Consider the following 21,584-nt stretch of genomic DNA (forward strand, 5'->3'; position numbering starts at 1 on the left):
AAGAGAATAAAAAATCTAAAAGAAGCTTTGTATACTATCCATTTCAGATCCAGCACTTCGTGTATGATGCAAGACCCAAAGTTACTATTCTGTGCTCAAGTTCACAAACCTATAAACCTGCAACCAGTTCCCTAAAGTCCCCCTATTAGGTTTTTCTATGACATCACATTAATGTAATGTAGTTTACATTACTACATGGAGACATGGAGTAATTATAAGTATGTAGGGACTTACCCCTGAAACCAAATAGTTCCCAGTGTTTAGAGGACTTAGGTTTTCTTTTATCATTTTGTGTTCAGTTTCTTTTCTTACTATGAGGCATTTAGCTGTCTTTTCTTGTTGTCATCAATAATCTGATCTCCAGAAACTCTCACCAATTTTCTGATTTTCTTCTAATCTTCAAGGGTTCAGAAAATCAGAGGCTATTATAGCCCAAACAAAAAGTAAATTGACTACGAGTGAGAGCTTATGGGATTTTTCTAGGGATAGATATAAATTTTAGTGGGTAGACCATTTGGTATTGGTTTTGGCCCCTTAGGGCTTGTTTTCCCCCTTATTCTTTTGATTTCATTGGAGTTTTGATAATTGACATGACCACGCAAATAGCCTTAGGATGTGTTAGACTAAGTATGAACACTGAAACAGCAATTACCCACAAGGTCAAATTCTGATAAATTAATTCTCTATGTAATGTAAAATGCTATAGTCACTTTGAAAAATATTTCAGCAATACCTCAAAAAGTTAAGCAAAAATTATCATTTGATTCAGCAATTCCACTCCTAATTATATACCCAAGAGAAATAAAAAACATGTCCACACAAAAACTTGTACAGGAATGCTCATAGCAGTCATTATTCTTAACCAGCCAAAAGGTGGAAACAACCCAAATGTCCATCAATGATGAACGAGTAAACAAAATGTAGCATATCCATATAATGGAAAACTATTTGACCATAAAAAGGGATAAGTATCAAGACATGTTACAACATGGATAAACCTTGAAAATATCATGCTGATGAAAGAAAGCAATCACAAAAGACCAAATATCATATTATTCCTTTATATAAAATGTCCCAAAGAGGCAAATTTATGAAGACAGATAGAAGGCTATGGTTGGCTAGGACTGTGGGCTGGGGTGGGGGATGTTGTAAGGCAACTGTGAAAGTGATAGCTAAAAAGTACAGAAGTTTCTTTTCGGGTGATGAAAATGTTTTAAAACTGTGGTGATGGTTGCACAATTCTAAATATACTAAGAGCATTGAATTGTATACTTAAAATGGGTGAACTCTATGGTATGTGAATTATATTTCAATAATACCAAAAAAGTCTCCATGTAGCAAAATGACGGTCAATCTCCAGGTGAAATTCCATCCACTTCAAACAATATTTTATTCAACAAATTTAGAGTCAGTTCTTTAAAGTTTATTGTAAAAAGATCCTGAATGTAATAGTATTTTGATGAAAACAAATGTTTTTCTCAAATTGCCTATTCATATAGTAGGGAATTTGGCAAAATATCACCACTCCAAATTATCACCACTGATAAATAGTAAACTTTCACACGAATGCCTTGTGTTCCACGTAATCTTTTTTGTTTCATTACAAAAGACGTCACTGACTGAAATCTCACTTACAGAGTAACACAAACAGGATTTCTTAAATTAAAGGCAGGAAGGTTCAATAGCAGAAAGATGACTAATCAGCACAGAAGAATTCCTAACATCCTGCTAAACTCTAGTGGAGTCAACTTGCTTTCTTTTTCATTGTTACTATAGAGATCAGGGAACTGCAAGCACATGTGGTTTGGGCAGGAAGCTTCTTACATTTCATCAGAAACAAAAGGGCAGAGGGCAGTGACTCTGAGTGGGGGGCAGAACTGCACTGCAGAAGCTGGAGTCACGTTCTTGGTCCTGTCAGGGGTGGCTGGCTGACGCTGGTGACTCATTTGTGACTCACAGGTCTACTTTCCCCGTTTGCTACAAGTTTTCAAATTAGGTCCTGGGAAAAGATATATCAGCTTATTGACCTGAGATGCTTTTCTGAAACTCTCCACAACAGGATTCTCACCTTCCTGTGTTGTTATTAAAAAATTTTTAAAACAAGACAACAAAATGACATTCCATTATCAGGTAAGTTTAAATAGGGGAGGATAGGGGAAAAAAATTGTTAATAATACAATCTGAACTGTCTAGACGCAAATAGTTATATTAAAAATAAATGTATTTTAGCTGCAATCTTTTAGATTGTTTGAAAAAAATATGCCAGAAACTGATAAGAAAATCTCAAAATAATTACCTACACATCCTATTTTTATATAATATTGGATATTTTTCTCCATATGACAAATTATGGCTGAGGGAAACACTATCACAAGAAACTGTATGTGTTTACATACACATGTGTGTGTATCCAAGTGTGTATACATGTGTTCATAACTCAGACACACAGTATTTATAAGAATTCAGCTACTACAACAGGGCAGGAGATGAAATTATCAACATTATCAGTAGTCTAAATGTCTCTTGGGTGACAGGCTATTCAGAATTTTAAAAATTAAGATAATTTTTAAAGTAAGAAGTATAGTTTGCTAATAAGCTTCATATTCATGTTGATCTTTTGCAAAAATTCTTTTAAGTGATTATTTAAATGCTCTGCATTGTAATGCACACCATTTTCTAGCCTTCAATCCTTTACACTGGGTGTCAAGCTATTAGACAGGAACATTCTGAGACTCTCCGTCCATGGAAATGTCTAATGGCATTGCACCAATGTCCCATGCAGTGAAGAGAATGCATTTTCAGTTTTAATCCTAAGTATAAAGTAATTTTTGACAAAATGGATTTAAAACACCCCTCTAACTGGTACAGCTCAAAGAATTCTGATCCAATAGGAAGGAGGCAGCCCTGACCCTATATCCCCATCCCAATTCCTCTCCCCACCTCCAGCCTAGAGTGCTGATCCTACAGGAAAAATGCACATGCCAAAGGTTCCACATATATATTTTGTAATTATGTGTAGAACATTTGGGATGTAGAGCAAGAGAGTTGCATTATCACACTGACCCTTCTTGGGTTAGGAAACAAAAACTTAGCACATGCTATAGGCCAGGCTGGTCATATGGACCCAGGTCAGCTCCAATGACCTGTCACTCAAGAGAGGAGTCCATTCAATTAGCTACACCCTGGGAGAGGTGGCCACAGTCAATGGTAAGCTGGTTCAGAAGAATTGACTATCCTTTCTGGTTCAACCGTACATGAAGTTCCTGTTAGAGAATTCTATTTTAGCAAGGGGATTTGGCAATATAGTAGCAAATTCTTATACTGTCTTTAAAAATCCTAAATCAGTGAGAACAGATATGTGGAACTTTTATCTCATTAGAAGTTGTGGCATAGTTTGCTATTATGTATATAATGTAAATGCTAAATGGCTGGGGAAGGAGGCTAAGAATGATCAGACTATACTGTTGAAAGTCTGATATTTCCTAGGAAAATATGCATTTTTCATGTTAAATCCCATATTACTTTATAATATCTAGACTAATTGTATCAAGAAAGCCCTATTTATTTAGGTAAATTCACAAACAACTGGAACAGTTGATTAATCCCAAGGGCTAAGTAGCATAAATAAATCAATTTATGGGCCAACTGGAAGTGAGGTTAGGGCAGGAAATATGCACACATTAAAAGTGAACTAATGTAAACTGAAGTGCTTTGAAACATAGCATACTTGCTCAAGGTAAAATATTATTATAATAATTGAAGAATATTATGGGTTTTAACATCATTACTAACTCTGCATGATTTAATTTTAGATGCTTGCCAGTAAGAACTATGATAAATACCTATTTTCACTATATGGAGGCTTTCCTAAAGATTACGCAAATTTCCTTTGCCATGGGACTTTTTTTTAAGATTTATTTTTTATTTTAGAGAGAGAGCGAGCGAGCGCATGAGTCGGGGGAAGGGCAGAGGAGAGGGAAAGAGAATCCCAAGTAGACTCTGCACTGAGCGTGGAGTCTGATGCAGGACTCGATCTCACAAGCCTGAGGTTCATTACCTGAGCCAAAATCAAGAGTTGGTGCTCAACTAAATGAGCCACCCAGGCGCCCCAGCCATGGGACTTTTCTTAAGTATATGGAGAAACTTATTTTTTTTTTAAGATTTTATTTATTTGAGAGAGAGAGAGAGAAACAGCATGAGAGGGGAGAGGGTCAGAGGGAGAAGCAGGCTCCCCGCTGAGCCCGGACCCCGATGTGGGACTCGATCCCGGGACTCCAAGATCATGACCCGAGCTGAAGGCAGTCGCCCAACCAAATGAGCCACCCAGGCACCCCGAGAAACTTATTTTTTGTATCCACTTGAATACAATAAAGATGTCCTAATCAATAAGTCCTGGGTCAATGTCATTGCCCATTAACAACTTTTATAATTCACTGCTTAGGAATCAGCAATTTTAAATTCTGCTATTCTGAAAAACTGTGGAGAAGCAAAAATCTTTTTTTTCTCTTCTTTCTTTTCTTTTTTTTTTCCCTTAGATATATCTGAAACCAGTAACGTCCTTGGACTCATTCTTGGACTCATCCTTGGACTCTGCTCAGAATGTGATAGGACAGTGTGCCAAGGTGCACTGCATCTATTACCTCACTGGATCCTCATGCAAACTCAGAGGCAGGCAGCAACTCCATTTATAGACGAGAAAGATGAACCCTCCAAATTATCTACCCTGGTTTCAAGTAGGCAGTTCACAACTCTGCACATCTCCAGGTGAATCACCTATTTTCTTCTCTCTGGATTTCTATGTGCTGTAAGTATACCCTTTGCTGGAATATTGTCTTATAGTTTCATGTATGAGAGAGGAGAGGAGGGAAGGGGAGCAGTGGGGAGAAGAAAATTGATAAGAGATGCTCTGGTTTCAAGCTTCTGCTTCAAGAATGCTCCCTTATGTACTCCCTGATTTTGTCTTTGACCTTCCTGGAATGGAGGATCTCATTCTTCATGTGTGATTCCTTAAAAAGTGTGATAGGCAGAACAATGGCCTCCAGAGATATTTGTCTTAATTCCCAGAACCTGTAAATATTTTAGCTTACAGGGCAAAGGGGAATTAAGGTGGTAGATAGAATTAAGTTTGCTAATCAGCTGGCCTTAAATAGTGAGATTATCCTGGATTATCCAGGTAGGTCCAATGTAATCAAAAAGGCTCTTAAAAGTGGAGGAGAGAGGGGCGCCTGGGTGGCTCAGTTGGTTAAGCGACTGCCTTCGGCTCAGGTCATGATCCTGGAGTCCCGGGATCGGGTCCCGCGTCGGACTCCCTGCTCGGCGGGGAGTCTGCTTCTCCCTCTGATCCTCCCCCTCTCATGCTCTCTGTCTCCCATTCTCTCTCTCAGATAAATAAATAAAAAATCTTTAAAAAAAAAAAAAAAAGTGGAGGAGAGAGGCAGAACAGAGTCAGAGAGAGATTTTGAAGCTGGAGGAAGGGGCCAATAGCCAAGGAATGGGGGAAGCCTCTAGAAGCTGGAAAAGGCAAGGAAATGGAATCTTTTCCAGAGTCACCAAAAACAAATTCTGCCCTACCAAATCCTAATTTTAGTCCAGTGACATCTGTGTTGGACTTCCAAAGAACTGTAAAATAATAAGTCTAGATTGTTTTAAGCTACCACATTTGCGTATTATGTTACAGTAGCAATAAGAAAACTAATATGTAGAGCCAATCTAGTGTTCTTTTGGATCCTGGGGGCAGGTAGAACATCTGTCAACCTCTCCCGACTCTTGCCCACTTGTATATTTTCTTAGAAATGGGTCACTTAGTTGGACCAAAGGAAAACGAGGACCCATGCTGTGTTTTTCTAGTACAACCCTGAGCTGCTCTGACAATGGAAGACCTACTCATCCTATAAGGCCAGAAGGTACATTTATGTGAGGATGCTTAGAGGAAGCACACCAGCATATAGTTGGATTCCTATCAACTGTGTTTACAAGTAATACCGGGGAAGAAAGATGTGAAAGTTAGAATAATTTTTCCATCCTCAAGAGTAAAATTTACATTTGTCATGTAAATATAGGTAGTACCTGTCATGTAAATAAAGGTAATATGGTGTGGCAGGTTTTCAAACTCTGCTTGAATCAGGATAGCATAACTGTTATAGCATAAGCTCTGGAGCCTGAGCCTGACAGATCAGAGATCAAGACCCTGCTCTGCCCACTAGCTGGGTGACATTAGGCATCCATGTAGCCTTGGGAGAGTCAGAGCAGAGAGCTGAAACCCAAAGGCTTCTAGTTACCACCTCACCCATTGAGTCAGGGATACTTACTATAAGAACTTTGTGTGTTACTTTAAAATTTATAATGTACCCATTTGTTATATTGATTTCTTAATGTTAAGTAGTCTCACACTTAAATGTCAGAATACAGGGGTTTTGTCTATAATGGGAAAAAAGAAAGGATGAGGAGGGTGGGTAGAAGGGATGTAAGTGGTTTGACCAGTTCTATATCCAGCTGTGTGAGAGGGCCCAGATACCCAAGGAGTAGAGTGGCTGCTAACCTCAGCTGAAGGAGAGAAAAGCAGGCTGAGTTTCTAGGCCTTGGCAGTGAACCAAAGCCTGGATGCACCTGAGAGGGAGCTTTGGACCTTTTGGATATCTGAATGGAAAAGTTACTTCTTGCAGGCCATATTCTCCTTATGGGCCTATCTTATTTCATCTATTCTTAACAATTTCCTGAACAACTGATCAGTTGGGTATCATTGATATTGGGAACCTGCAAAAACAAGTGAAAAAATAAAAAGACTAGACTAAAGCCTCTTCCGTAAGGGTTCCCTGACTGAAGCTGATTGGGAAGGATAGGTAGTGGGACCATAAGGAAGTTATTATAGAAAGGGAACAGAAGAGCTGAGGACCCTTGACTCCTGTGGCAGAGATTTTGCTGAAAACTGAAATGAATTGGAGACAACAAAGCACATGAAAATAACTTTCCTGTAATTAAAATTAGGATTTTGTGAAGCCTTGAGTCAGATTCCTTGCATCATTTTTGGGAGGCTAGGAGCTTCATATTCAAAACACTAGGGTCAATTTATACTATTTTACTGAAAAGTGTTTTTAAAAAATTATTCCATGCTTTGAATCCTAGCCTTAGTTTGGCTTGACTGCTTGGAAATTCTCCTGCTTGTTTCAGTCCTGTGGGCAGTATGGATCAGTTCTCAGTGCCCAGGGCCCTGACCCATTGTGATTTTGGTCCTAAAGGGCAAGATCCTGGTCAATGAGAGATCATCTCTGGACCATCCCCCTTCCTCAGCAGGATAAAGGGATTCTCAATGATGAGGGGCTAACCCTGTGGGTGGCAGGCAATACTTATGGTTAGAAGGGCAAGACAAGAGCAGCAGATAGGAACTGACAGACATTAATGCAGTTTAATAATTTTTTTTTTACTTACTCTTCAGTGGTTTCCTTTCCCATTCTCATGATGACCACTTCACCGATTTATGACTGCTCTTACACCCCCAAACCACACTCACCGTTATCAGGAAACCTAATCTCCCAACCCATGGGAAAGAGAGAACTCTTGATACTTCCCTTAATTTTCCATTTAAATGTACACCAATCTTCAACCCTCTTTTCTGTCCTCCTTTGGGCTAATATTTCTTCCTCTCTATTGACTCCTCCTCCTCTGCTACGTATGTGCTCAAAATTCTCAAGCCCTACAACCAAACATTCTTTACACAAGTCTGTCTTCTCCTGAGGCCACCAAGCTCACTCTCCTCTCTCCTTCATCAATACAGTTCCTAAAAGGAAAGTATCTTTTTGTTTTCTATTTTCTCACCCCATTTTCATTGCTTACCTCACAGAAATTCAGCCTCTGTCCCTTCCTTTCTAGTGATGCTCTTCCCACAATGGTCACTTCCATCTACCTCCCAATTGTCAGACTGTTTTGCTCATCTCAATTTTCACTGTATTTGATTTTGAAATAATTATTGCCACCATTTTGTCCCTGGCACTATTTTAAGCATTGTCACATATTCCATTCAGTCCTCAACATAACTCTGTGCATTAGGTGTTATATTCCACATTTTATACAGAAGGAAGCAGCTTTGCTTGACACCTTTAACAACTTCCTCTATCTGGACTATCTTCCTCTCTTAGGGAAAGGAATGGACAAAGGTAAAGGAGTGAGGGAATGAGAGCAAAAGCAGTCCCCAAACCAGGTGGGGAATCAGGAAAGAGTAATTTTATGGAAACTAAAAGAGGAAACACCTTCCTCCATCTGGACTGTCTTCTTCTCTATAAACGTTTTCTATAAAACGACTATTTCCTGATTCTCCCCCTGGTTTGGGGACTGCTTTTGCTCTTATTCCCTCACTCCTTTACTTTGGTCCACTCCTCTGCTTCTCCCACTCGGGTACACATTTTTTCTCAGTGATCTAAGTCAATCCTGCGTCCATATCTTTGTGCCATCTCTGTGTTCCTGATCCGTATTTTCAACTGCATAATTAGCATCTCCACATTCATAGTCAAGACACCAAACCTAACTTATCTTCCCAGTCACATTTACAGTAAACATTTGTAGAATCTCTATCACATTTCAGGTATGGTTTGCTGCCCTGGGGACATTCAGATGAATAAAACACAGTCCTGTCCTTGAGGACCAGGAGATGGACTTGTAAATAATTATAGTATAAAATGTAGGTATTATAATAGAAGTATCAGTAGTAGATCAAGAAGCAAGAGAAGGGAGCCTGTAGCTGCCTGAATGGCTCATAGAAAGTTTCCCAGAAGAGATGAAAACTTTTCATATGACTTTGAAGGAGATTTCTAGGCAGACAAGGGAAGAAAAAGATATTCAGTGCAAAGGGCCCAGTTTATGCAAATGCACAGAGGTTCCAGAAAGATTGGCATACCTAAGAAAACTTATGGTTTGCAAGTTTGGATGCTTAGGGATGAGTATTCTATACTGGGGTTGACAGTACTACCATTTATTAAATTATTTACCTGGCCTTTTCCTCCCCCAATAAATACTATTACAATCAGTATTATTGATTCCATTTTCCATAGGACTTCTGATCCTATCATAATCTCCCTTTCTTCCCATGGTTACTGCCCTAGTTAAGGCTCTTAATCCAAATCATTGTGGATGATTTACTGCTTGAGATTTAAGAAAGAACTCTGCCTGCACTGTTACCAAGCCCTTTACCCTGTTCAAAAATAAATATGTTTACAAATCTAGATACCCTATTATACTTATGTAAAATTGTACTGGTTTAAAAACATCACAATAACTTTTCTCAATAAGAAAGCAGTTGAAAGAAAGCCCTACCATATACTTTTTTTTAATTCATGGAAGCTGTTCTTGTCTTCATACTTATCAATATGGAGTGATCGGTGTCAGAGACCAGGTGGGAAAGAGTCTATCAAGCGGAAGAAGACTTAAAGGATCAATGAAGATGTCTCTGAGAAGCATTTTAGGAGAAGGATATGTCAATGTGTCAGTAAAAAGATTTGAAATATGGTGATTACCAAAGAAGCTTTGGAAGAAGCCAGAAAAGTGAGATCTGCTTTATTAGAGATGGGGAGAAAAGGAAATAATGACAAAGTGATATATTTATGTATGTAGGATACTGGCTGTGCCACATCCTGAGTTGAGATGCCTTTAACTTTTAATCCTCACCTTAACAAATGGCTTCTGTATTTTATATCTCTGTACCTATAATTCATTTTCAAACAGATCTGTAGATTTTGTTTGATTCTCATTCTAACTTTATAGATAGGAATTATTATTTAGTTCACAAATGGAAGGAACTATGGCAGTGTTTAAGAGGCTTGAGATGAGAGCTGGTTAATAACCAACAGATCTGGAATTAGGTCTGTCATTCTAGAACTCTTACTATTACATGTGCCTGACTCCTAGCATTACAGAGAGAACTGAAATTATGTACCAAATATAGGTTTATTAAAGTCTGATTCTGAAAAATTTTGGAAATCAATGTGAAATTTGCAAACATAAGATACATTTTCAAGAAGATGTCTGAAAATTGTTAGTCCCAATTTTTTTTTAAGATTTATTTATTTATTTTAGAGGGGATGGGTAGAGAAACTCTAAGCAGACTCCACGCTGAGTGTGGAGCCTGACAGGGGCCTCAATCTCATGACTTGGAGACCACTACCTGAGCCGAAACCAACAGTTGGACGCTTAATCAACTGGGTCACCCAGGGCTCCAGTCCCAATTTTTGATTATACAGTTTTGTCTTCTGTGAATCTGTTTGTTTAGGCACACTCTCAATTTCATATAGCCAGCTTATTATCTTCATCTTGGCATAAATATATTACTATCACAATGCATCTCCTGATTTGGGATTTGGTGTATTTGGTTATCATATAAATACTACAAGTCTTTAAAAAAGACTTTTGTATTGCTTACTTCCTGCCAATAGATCTCTTTTCCTCTTCTAAGCATTTAAAAAATTTAATACTTTTTCTTTTTAAGAATCAGTTTGAGTGAGTATTAAAAGGAGGAAATGTGTGTTTCTCACAATGCTGGGTCCGTTTTCATGGGCTGGAGTAACAGAGCCCTGGCTAGGGGCTCATATGCCCTGCTAGAATTTTTAGACAACTTCAAAATATCCAACATACATTAAAGGAACAAGAAAAAGTTAATATCAATGATTCTTTAAACATATCTTGTATAATTTACCAGGACTTGTGAGATTTCATAAATGTAATCAGTGCAGTCTCCTGTGGGTACTTTTTCAAGACTAGAACCATTGTGGTAGAACCCAAGTCATGGGACAGTCTCATTAACCTCTCTTTCACCTGTGGCAGAGGTAGATGAGTGCCCCCTCACTGTGAGAGCAGTCTTCCAAATGCTAAGTCATTCTTTAGTCTTTAGGGGAAGAAGTGCTATCCAAGGTCAAAGAGGGATCTTCTGAGCCTTCCCTTTGAGCTCACTAAAATACTCTCTGTTGCAGTGGGAGGTTAAACCACCAAGGTAGCCAACAGACACAGAAGAATTCTGTTGACAGAGCTTCTGAACTTTCACAGGCTTAGTTATCTCTTCCAGCAATGCATAATTTCAGACAATACATGCATATTATCTAGAATTTTTTTTACAGTTGCACTGTGGGGAGGGGTGTTATTTTTACTGTGGCTTGTCAGTTTGACCTATTTGAGAGTGACTGCTACTCATCTTTCTCTTCTTGGGATTCTTAGAAAGCTCTGCCCTAACTTTATCCATATTTGGGGGCAACTTGGAAACTGAGGAAAGGGGGATGTGCTAATCATTGAGGTGGTGCTTACCTCTCTCTACCTTTCCTTTCTCCTACTGTATAGCTCTACTTTCAGAAAAAAATTAATATTTATACCTCAAAAATTTACTTAAAATATTTCATTTTTAATTCCAAGTCAAAGGATTTGATTAGTATTTATCTTGCCCAAGCTGTCATCCATTCTGACTTTTTGAGAAAAAAATTGGTTCTTTTCCTAAAATTATGGTACTTGACCATGGTTTGCAAAATTATATTTAGTGATAAAATAATCCTAAATTGACTACAATTAGTTTGTGAGTTCATCCCTAATCCTGAGAAGAATGTCAAAACTGAATCTGCTACCAGGAAACACTAACATTTCTTAAAAGGATTCAGAGATTTTTTTAAAAATGTATTATGATGATTATTATGATTGAAATATCTCCTGAATTTCCACTAATCTCTCTCTCTCTCTGTCTCTCTCTCTCTCTCTCTCTCTCTCACACACACACACACACACACACACACTCTTTGGCTAATTCTCTAAGTATTCATTCTATGAAAATACACAATCTGGTGATGACCACATAGAACAAAATTCTTCCACAATATTTTAGATACAATAGGTATTACTGACAAGTATGGTAGGGATGGGGCACTGGATGAAAATTATGAAAGTTAAGTAACATTTTAGAAAAGTAAATTAATTAATTTTCAGAGAACACAGATACCCTGAGAATAATTGAGTTAACCCTTCAGGTTTGGAAATGTAGAAGTTCTTTTAACCAACTTTGAATTAACCAGTTTGCCGACTTAACTACCACTCTCCATTCCTTTTGTAAATCATACCAATTGATGTCCACAGCATATGACATGCTCATGGACTACTAGGCTGCCACTCTCTGGCCCGCCCACATATTTGTGCTACTTCAAAGTGAGCTGTATACTTACTAAGAGTAAGTTGTGATTGTTAGTGCCAAACCTGTTAGTGCCAAATGTGTGTGACATTGAAATTATGACAATCAGTATAAACAAACCAATAAAATACAAGTTTGAAGAGTTCTGGTTTCTGTGGAATCTAAGTTGCATACTTTAGAAATACTCAATTAAAGTGAATTGCTTATATAGCTCTTGCCATATTAGGTGTGGATAAGAACACTGAAACATGGGGTGTGATTAGGGAAAGTTTTCTCTTTAAGTTGCTTCACAAGTGTCTTAAAGAGTTTTGCTCCACATTAAAGAAAATGAAACTAAAACTTGAGGATGATACATGACTGGTTTGGGAAAGAAAATGCTGTGGAACTCTGATCATCTGATCCATGCTTAATAAAAAGACCTTAACTCCACTGAAAAGATTGGCAAATGAACATATATTTGTATTTTTAAAGTTAAAATGTTTAAAATGTATGTATTACTTGTATGCCTACTCATTTCAAACTGGGTTTTGATTAACTTAACAACTACTAGTTCCAATCATGTTAGATAAGTAAGCACCTACCTTACCTAGGTTCAAATCAATATTCCATAAATAAGCAACTTTCTCATTTATAAAACTTCTTCCTGGGATTTATAAGGTCAACTAAGGTGGTTGGGGAAAAAAGATTAGGTATCTTAAGGGACAGAAAGCTAATAAAATTGCTGCCACCACAACACAAAGAAAATAATTAATTTTGGAATTTACTAAACAGGGGCATAAAGATTACTTCAATCAAAATGCAGTCAATGCTGAGCCTCCCTTCAAAAACTGGAAAAGAAGAAACATAACGAAAAATAAATCTCTGCAACACAAGATATATGCTTCAGAAAAAAGAGAGAAAGGATCAGAAAAACAGAAACAGAACATGAGGGAGGAAGGTAATGGAGTAAGGGAGGGAGAGAAAGAGGAAGGGAAAGAGAGGAAGAGGGAGGGAGGAGAGGAAGAGAGAGAGCATGAGAACAAGAAAATATCAGAAAAAGAAAGAGAGAAAGAGATAGGGCAGTAAAATGTGTATTCAGATATTCTTAAAGATCCTACCTGGTCCTCAATTTTTCTGTTTTTGTTTGTTCTGCTAGAAACTCATTTATTTATTCAAGACTGGGTACAGGAGTTATTGACCTTTTCAGTAAAATCACTGTTAACATTTTTAATGGAGCTCTGAGCACCCAAATTATAAATCATCTAACATTATAAGGAAATTTACAGTTTTGTGAGCCATTCCTTATTGTCTCATCAATCTAAAAAAGCAAAAGGGTCTATCTTTGTCATAGGTTAGGTTCTCTGGAAAATAGTCCCTGAGGTGGAGATTAGCATGCTGACAATTTATTAGAGAATGTTGTCAGGGTCAGCCATTATGGAAGGGAAGAGGAGGAAGCAGGACTAGATAGAGGGAGTAGTTGGACTGTGGTCCAATTACAGAAAGGTCTACCAAGGGATATAAGACTTTATACTACCTCAATATCCCCCTCAATGATTAGATATAGGCTACCAAAGGAAGGAGTATGATGGTAGGAAATTGAGGGCAATTCCCAGAGATAACTGAGAGCTGAGAGCTGTCAACTGGCAATATTCTGAGGGCAAAGTCCTTCAGTCCTGAAGGCCACCTAGCATCCATGACAGTCTTTATGTTCTACTTTGGGGTCAGTGTGGCTTAGTGGGGAAATCATAGTCACTGGAGATAGACCCAGTTTCCAGTAACTTTATCATGAGCCATGTGGTTTTAGACATGCTATTTCACTTCTCATCGTCTGCTTCCTCATTTTAAAATGCAGGGGATAATATCTACAACATGGATTTGGTGTGGGTGGGGTAGGATAAAAGGAGTTAATGTTTATAAAAGACTGGCAAGTAGTAGATGCTCAATAAATATTGGCTTCGTCCTACCATTTTCCAATGGGCCAAAGTGCTTTAAATAAACAGTACATTTTTCACCTGGGTAATTTTCTCTTTACACGCTCCCTATTCCATTTGCCATTTGGAGAAGAGAAACTAACAATATTTTCCAAGCTATGTAATTTAACATGCTACTTTTTATGCTCCTAAAGAAGCAATTTTTTTTTAAGATTTATTTATTTCACAGAGAGAGAGAGAGACAGCGAGAGAGGGAACACAAGCAGGCGAAGTGGGAGAGGGAGAAAAGCAGACTTCCCGCCGAGCAGGGAACCCAAGGCGGGGCTCGATCCCAGGACCCTGAGCTGAAGGCAGATGCTTAATGACTGAGCCACCCAGGCACCCCAAGAAGCATTTTTTCTATGAAGTTTTTCTAACTAAAATAGATTTCATTTATTTCAGGGAAAAAAAGAGCAAAATAAAAGAAATAGCCTTTTTTTTTTTTTTTTTAGTTCACTGAATCAGAGAGAGATTGAAAGAGAGATAGAAAAAGAGTATTTCTGTTACCACCTAAGATGTTTTATAACCTCCTTCCCTGCTCTTAAATATCTAGGGCTTCTGGCATATTACCCCACTCAAGCAACATTCCTTCCTCAAAGGAGTTTTTGTCTTTTAGACCAATGGTGGCTAAGCCCTGCTGAACTTGAAACAGATATTACAATAGTTCTCAAAGTTTGGCCCCTCAGTATCAAACTGTAATGGGAGACTGTGAGAGATGTAAATTCACAGGTTGCAGCCAAGATCTATTGAATCAGAACCTCCAGAGGTGGTACCTAACAATCTGTAGTTTAACAAGTCTGCCAGCTGACTTTAATACACACTAAGGTCTTAGAACTACTGGAATAGTGTATCAATCAGTGTTCCAGCAGGAAATAGATACTATATTCAAGTTAGGATAACTCAAAAAAGGTTTATTAACAAAAGTACTTATAAAGGTTGGCCAGGGAAGCACAGTAGAGGGTGGGATACCTTGGAGACTGTAACAGCAAAGCTGTTACCATACCTAGGCCTGAAGGGATAACGGGGGTAAGAGGTTACTGGAACCCAAAATGAGAGGATCTGGTGGAGATGATCCATTGAGAGGAGCTGAAACCTCTGGCACATAGACCAGGTCCCACAACAGGGAGCTTTTTCCTTCCTGTTTTCTGTTGGAGTTCTCGATTGGCTGAATCCAACCAGAAGCCAGATGGCAATGGGTCCCAAAAAGGTCAGCCTCCCAGAATGGAGAGCAGGATGGGGAAGGGTGGAAGTTAATCTAAAATGGACAAATGAAGAGATCTAATACAAGTAATATATCCTAAATGTCAATATTAATTTTTATTCATTTAAAAGTTCTGCTCCCTTAATTGTAGCTTTTCCAAACAGTTATTTCTAACTTACTTTAGAAGTACTTGTCTTGTGACTCCCAGCAGGTATGCCTTACTTTTATTTTTTAAAATTATTATTGGCAAGACTCTGAAAAATATGTGAAACTCTTGAGGCTAGTAATAAACTTGGGTTCAGATTGCATCATTTTTCTCTTTTCCTGGTGCTTATTTATCATTATAGGTATTGCTTCATTTAAAAGAGAAAATATGCCTGTGGCAAAAAATGAAAGTATTAGTAAGTCTATAAAGCCATGGGACTTTCTACATGCTGATGGGTATTGGCACAAAAATTTTGGAAACCAGTTTGACACTACCTAAAACACTTGAACCTATACTCACTGCCCTAGCATTTCCACTTATATTTATCCTAGATTGGTTCATATCTGTACAAATAACAAGGTGGCATTGTTTGTAATAACTAGAAAATTAACACATCCTCAAAGTTCATCAAAAGTAGACTGTTAATGAAAAAGCAGCAAAAATAAATTGGCAATATATTCATACCAAAGAATTGCAATAAAAATAAATGAACTGCAGGTGAGCACATCAACATTGGATGAACCTCTCAAATGTCTTTTTACGTGAAAGAAACAAGTCAATAAAGTATACATATAATATTACTCCATTTACATAAAGTTCAGAAGTAGATAAAACCAAGCCAATGTCATTTAGGGATGCATCTATATATGGTAAAATTAACAAGAAACAACATAGTGGTTAATATAAAAGTCAGGATTCTAGTTATACATGGTTATATAGGTGGTTATACATTGCAAAGCTGTTGAAACACAAATAGCCATTTAAATTTAGATTGGCACAAGGGATCAACTGGCACCTTTGGGGTATTTCACCTTGATGAAGGTACACATTTAATGTGTTAACTTTAGATTTTTCTGGTTCTTGGGGTGTTGGGGTGATACCAAATCTTCTATACTTTCTAGAAATGATCTTCCCCTTTGATTGGCAACTATTTCCAATGAATATACTTTACCCTCTTCACTTACCTTATTTTCCTTTTGAAAGCTGACTTTCAGAGAAAGAGCCACACTGATTTCCTACCAGTAGTTAAATAAATCGGCTCAAGTGTAAATATCTTTTTGTTCATGTAGAGTTCTCACAATTATCATAACACAAATTTTTATTATGTAAATTTTCAAACACACACAAAAAAGTTAGAGAACATAAAATGAATCTCCATGCACTCCTCATTCAGCTTCAACAATTACCAACGTTTTTCAAAATGTTTTCTTCTTATAATGAAATTTAGATTTTAATAAACAACACTGACCTTCTCGAGTGCTGGTTTATGTGTAGAAGTAGAATGAACATACTTTGAAATTTAATGGATTTGAAATATGTTTCAGTTCATTGCTTACATCACTTCTGCGATTTGGAGCATTTTTAGTTATTTTTATGTAGTAGAATAAATTGCATTTTTAATAGTATCTCATATGGTTGCCTGAGGTAACACATTCTCGCACTGAATTATAATTCAGTAAGAAAATATATTATTTTTTCCTAAAATCAAACACCAGCATTCTGGATGCAATTAAGATTTAAGGCCTGAAATTTAAAATTATTATTTGGCTGATATTCAACAGTTTCTACTGGGTGGTAGTTAAGATATGATTATCAGAAAAAATTAATTTTCCTCTATTTGTAGACATTCTCACTTTTGTTATATTAACTTTATACCTTTGGGTTATTAGATATCAGATATTGTATTTCCACATAATAATATCAACAGATCTTTTATTCCTCTAAGTCTAAATACTTCTAACTAGTTTCAAGTACAAGGAAGGGAAAGAAATGCTCTACTCTCCCACTGCAGATAGTTATCTTGCAGAAGAATGAAGCAGACCAAATGTGAATCTTAAAAGGAATTTAAAAATTTTAATCACAACAGTGGATTAGGCATAGTAATTACTGAATTGAGCCTATGTATTATATGATAATACTCAGACATTCCCTAAATTTAATTCAGGGGCAGAAGACAAAGGAGCTCTCACAGTGTACTTTTAAAAGTGCAATGAGAATAAAAATAAAGTTGCTTTTTGATTATCATATAATAAATTCTGCTTCATATACACAGTGGTTGCTCATATAAATGATCAAAGAAGGCTGGGGCTCAGTTTTTGGGTAACAGAAATCACCAACACCAAGTAGTCCTACTCACAAGCTTTATCAAGTACCAAACGGATATGAGAAGAGCATCAACAAGGATACCTCTGAGTAATCATGTCCTCCCCATCCTCCCTTCATTCCTCATGAGGATGTATCCAGGTTGGTGGTGATTCAGGTCAATGCCCTGCTCAAGGAGAGGAATATTCTACTCTAAGGGAACCAAAACAGAGGGCTACACTAGACTTTAAGCTTCATTCCTGAAAGGGCCACACTAATACCCATGTGATTATGATTCCATGTAAGACGATAATTCTATTATTCATCAAAATCATGGTGCTCAAGCTGTCCACATTGCAAGGCCTGAAATCTTGCTGAACATTCTAAATGCAAAAATGTCTTTTCTGTGCATATGCTGGGAGTTAGACACATTAGACAAAGAAATGCTACCTGCTGTCACAAATGAACTCCGAACTGTGAAATAGCTCAAACACGATAGAAGTTTAGCTTTTACATAACTTCCCAATTGATAGGTAGCTCTTGTTCATGTGGTGATTCAGGGCTCTGGGCTTGTTCCATTTTGTAGCTTTGTCATCTTCAGCACATGGCTTCCAAGACCATTGTGCCTATTTCATCAAGCTAGCAAATGGGGAAAGGGCTTAGAGGAGTTTTTATGAGCCAGGCCTGAAACTGGCATCCATCACTTCTGTTTCCAGATTCTACTGTGTAGCATTAAGTCACATGACTACCTGCAGCCTTAGTGAATAGCATAGAGAAAGAGGAAATGGGTTCTGCGGACAGCTGGCTATCTTCAACCACAATTATACACTTCCTTCTCTGTGCCTATTGGGTCCAGGTGTTTTCTATTTACCTCTACTTAGGGGCTTTCCGTGAAGAAACTTGGGCATGGCCTGCCAGACAACAAAGTTAAGATATTCATTCAACTTTATGTAATTAGTTCCCCATGGCTTTTGATGTCAAGGACTAATAATATCTAATTCTTCTTGAAGAAATTGTTACATTTAAGGAAGAAATAGAAAGGGCACTAATTTTGGAGAACTAATGTAGCAGCTTAATATTTGCTCATTAGAGTCCATCATTGCCAACAGATTTTGTGATTTGAAATAATTTTCATAATTACTTGACTAAATTCCTCCATGAAAATAAATGGTGACAATTAACTCAAATTTTGCTTTAGGATGTAGATAATTAGTGAGTCTGTGTTTTCCAAATGTCTCTGTCATGAGGGCAGAGACGAGAATTCTAAATTCTCTCCTTGCAAAAGGGCAGCACTGAACTATACACAGAGCTTGATATTCGGAATTATGAAATCTGAACGGCACCTGGACACTCCATTTCCATGTGATTTTAGAACAGTCACTTCACTATTCTGTATAACATGATTCCATTTACAAAATATCTCTTACAGATATGTTCTGAGGATCATATTAGGATGATATCAATAAAAATATTTTTGAAAACTTATAGTCGCTATATGAGTTCTAGATGATATTTCTTTAACTTTTTTTACTTACTATTAAAGATTGGTATAAGGGACAAAAAATGATGCCCTGGTTAAACAGAGACCACTCACTCAGCCTCTAGCAGACCTTATTTTTATGAGGATTGTTTATTTCTGCCTATCTTCTTAGTGCTACTTGCCAGTGCCTTGAAATTGCCTCTGTGCTCAAAGTGTTAGGGATGGTCTTGTTGTCTCCCCTAGGACTCTCCTCCTGGAAATCTGGCTTGTTTTACCATCATGGGCAGAGGAATTAGCTCTCCTGAGTGAATAACCTAAGGCTTCCCTGTGAAGGTGTACAGAAACCCAGGCTCCCTTTTGTGCTTTGAGAGTCGCCAACAAGAATGTGAACTTAAACCTGGAGATACAGGCACATCCAGAAACAAGAATCATTTATCTGGAGTTATTAATAAGAAGTAAAACTACTTCATGCCTTATTGAGTAGAGCTCTATCTATCTCTGGGGAGGAGAATTTAATGATTTTCCTTCTGAGAATCACTTTTCTATTGATCCTTTACATAAACAAATATACACTTTTTGCCTTGGGGAAAAATCAGACCAGAGAAATGAAATGTCTTAATGGACTAATATTTGAAAAATGAATTAAAAATGTTAGAGTGTAACAACTCCTTTTTATGGTTCATAAAATCCCCAATATCCTTAAAAGTATCCATAGTTAATACTTTTAAAAATCTCTGAGTTTATATTGTTACATTAGGTGAAATTTAAATAACTCTAACAAGACTGAAAAAATTTTTTGCTTTTTTTTTTAAATTTAATTTTCTTAAGGAATTAATAACTGGCTTGGCTCAGGAATGTTGAAACTGTTCACAGCATTATAAGTAGAAACTGTGAAAGGAATTGCAGAGCCAAAAAATAATAATAATAATGCAGTAAGAGGAATATTTTGTGTCGATTTTGCCTTTAGCTTTTCCTTCTTAATACCTGCATTACTATTAACTCTCAGTTGGGATAAAGCACTTGCTCCAGCTACTAGAACGCTTTCAGCAGCTGTTTCTTGAACGCCTACTGTGTGCTGGACACTGTAGGTCACCAAGTACATAGTACTAAAGCTACCTGCAGGAACCATTCTAACCTGAAGTTTGAAATTCTTCTTACAACGCTCTCAGGGCAGCATCAATCTTTGAATGTGTTTAATATTGAGAAAAGAAAAGAATGCTTCTAAAAGTGAAAGAAAATATTATGATGCCAAAACTATTGCCCAAATTTTTCCTAAAAAAAAAAAAGAAAGAAAGAAAGAAAGAAAAAGACAAGGGAGGGAGGGAGGGGGGATGGATTCAGAATTTTTTTAAAAACTGCTCTGAGAATTGTGTCCTTTATCCACTGATATTTTTGAAACCAATATTATTAACCATCAACATCATTATCTAAATAGCTTTCATAAAAGTTAATAGTTTAGAAATAACAGCTGACAGTTAAATGTCACAATGTGAATTACAGAACCAGTGTAGACTTCTGATCTTTTCTTTCTCAAGCAAACTACACCTTTCCCGTTGAAAGGATAAGAAAAAAGATACACTTCCAACAGGTACATTTTTTTTCCCCTTTAGGCAAAATGTCTCATAAATTGAGATTCATTGAAATGTATACCTAGATTTTGGTGTCTTCATGAACTATAAAGGCCTAAGATTATTGCCTCAAAAAGGAAAAGGAAATTAGTTAATTCTGACCTTTTTAGCTGTGACTTCAATTTTCTGTGATTTTTAATTTCATTATGGAGGATTATATTGAAAATCATCCCAATATCCATTACACATTTCAATATCCATAAATTATGCTATTTCAGATCAGTTGCTAATGTGTTTATCTTCTCCTCCTTGATATCTCTAATCAGTTGCCTTACAAGACTTATCAGCAATACTAACAATGAGTCAAGGTCATGTATTATCAGTCTCTGTCCCTGTAATCTAGTTCTGAGTGAGACAAGAAATCTTCAGGAGACCAGAACAAACTGCCCTCCTCTCAGTGACTCCTGCTTTTCTTCTCATATTGGCTGTCCCCTGGAGCTTAGTAGAATGGATTCAGCCTTCTGTATGGGAATGTGATCGAGTTGTAGTACCTGTCACTCATTATTCAGGAGGTTATCTATCTGGCCACAGTGTTTCCCCATTTTTCTCACCATTCCATGTACTTCCCATCAAAACTGGGCCCTTGGCCAGGCAGGAGATTATTCCTATATGCAAGAGGACACTTTTAAAATCAAGGCTATGCAAGCTGAAATCTTCACACCAGGCAGGGCTCTGTGAAACTGCATGAGAGCATCTTCCAATGTCGATGACTAAGCTCTACTATTATCCCCTAAGACCTGCATGTTTTCTAGTACTTGTATTGTCTTGTATGATGGGCAGGGCTATAACTGATATTTAGATATAGCTTGCAGGTATCACCCACTTTATATTTGCAATGACTAATTCACATAGGGTTGGGTACTATTTCAGTAGGAAAAACATAAATAGTTTCAA

At 37.3% G+C, this 21,584-nt stretch overlaps 1 long non-coding RNA gene across 1 annotated transcript; it reads left to right on the forward strand.

Annotated features, from left to right (window-relative positions):
• Positions 1-1,834: 1,834 nt before the first annotated feature.
• On the forward strand, positions 1,835-7,067 carry LOC115940805 (uncharacterized). The gene is made up of 3 exons (XR_014139349.1): positions 1,835-2,130; positions 4,536-4,804; positions 5,791-7,067. It is a non-coding gene; the product is annotated as an uncharacterized LOC115940805 (long non-coding RNA).
• Positions 7,068-21,584: the final 14,517 nt, after the last annotated feature.

Source organism: Leptonychotes weddellii, chromosome 12 (assembly GCF_054177405.1).
Source record: "Leptonychotes weddellii isolate Sample4059 chromosome 12, ASM5417740v2, whole genome shotgun sequence".
In the NCBI taxonomy this organism is placed as follows: Eukaryota; Metazoa; Chordata; class Mammalia; order Carnivora; family Phocidae; genus Leptonychotes; species Leptonychotes weddellii.